A 1,394-nucleotide genomic window follows, 5' to 3' on the forward strand; every position below is an offset into this window, starting at 1 on the left:
CTTATTTTGGGTTTTGACCTCCTCAAGAAGCTACACCTAGGCAAACTGCCTAGGGTGAAAGTGCGAAGACCAATCGAATAGTAAGACAAGTTTTGACCGATCGCCCTAGGCAAGCTTGTATGAAGAAAGGGACCCTATGGGTCATATGGAAATACATGAAAAATCGGCTAAGTCCCAAAATTGGGATGTCTGAACTACACTAAAAAGTTACCACATCAAGCAAGGCAAAGTACCTAGGTGAACCCTAGGAAGAAACACGGACCAAGTCAGATGGCCTAAGTCAAGAGTGCAAGTGACCTAGGCAAAGTTGTATGACGGTGAGGACCCTGAAAAATCTGGTTAGTGTAGTTTAGACAGGGGAGGTTTTTGGGTCGGCTGAACCTCCTTATTTTGGGTTTTGACCTCCTCAAGAAGCTACACCTAGGCAAACTGCCTAGGGTGAAAGTGCGAAGACCAATCGAATAGTAAGACAAGTTTTGACCGATCGCCCTAGGCAAGCTTGTATGAAGAAAGGGACCCTATGGGTCATATGGAAATACATGAAAAATCGGCTAAGTCCCAAAATTGGGATGTCTGAACTACACTAAAAAGTTACCACATCAAGCAAGGCAAAGTACCTAGGTGAACCCTAAGAAGAAACACGGACCAAGTCAGATGGCCTAAGTCAAGAGTACAAGTGACCTAGGCAAAGTTGTATGGCGCTGAGGACCCTGAAAAATCGGGTTAGTGTAGTTCAGACAGGGGAGGTTTTTGGGTCGGCTGAACCTCCTTATTTTGGGTTTTGACCTCCTCAAGAAGCTACACCTAGGCAAACTGCCTAGGGTGAAAGTGCGAAGACCAATCGAATAGTAAGACAAGTTTTGACCGATCGCCCTAGGCAAGCTTGTATGAAGAAAGGGACCCTATGGGTCATATGGAAATACATGAAAAATCGGCTAAGTCCCAAAATTGGGATGTCTGAACTACACTAAAAAGTTACCACATCAAGCAAGGCAAAGTACCTAGGTGAACCCTAGGAAGAAACACGGACCAAGTCAGATGGCCTAAGTCAAGAGTACAAGTGACCTAGGCAAAGTTGTATGGCGCTGAGGACCCTGAAAAATCGGGTTAGTGTAGTTCAGACAGGGGAGGTTTCTGGGTCGGCTGAACCTCCTTATTTCGGGTTTTGGCCTCCTCAAGAAGACAGACCTAGGCAAACTGCCTAGGGTGAAAGTGCGAAGACCAATCGAATAGTAAGACAAGTTTTGACCGATCGCCCTAGGCAAGCTTGTATGAAGAAAGGGACCCTTAGGGTCATATGGAAATTCATGAAAAATCGGCTAAGTCCCAAAATTGGGATGTCAGAACTACACTAAAAAGTTACCACATCAAGCAAGGCAAAGTACCTAGGTGAA

This window comes from Anopheles ziemanni, unplaced genomic scaffold (genome assembly GCF_943734765.1).
Source record: "Anopheles ziemanni unplaced genomic scaffold, idAnoZiCoDA_A2_x.2 X_unloc_67, whole genome shotgun sequence".
Lineage (NCBI taxonomy): Eukaryota > Metazoa > Arthropoda > Insecta > Diptera > Culicidae > Anopheles > Anopheles ziemanni.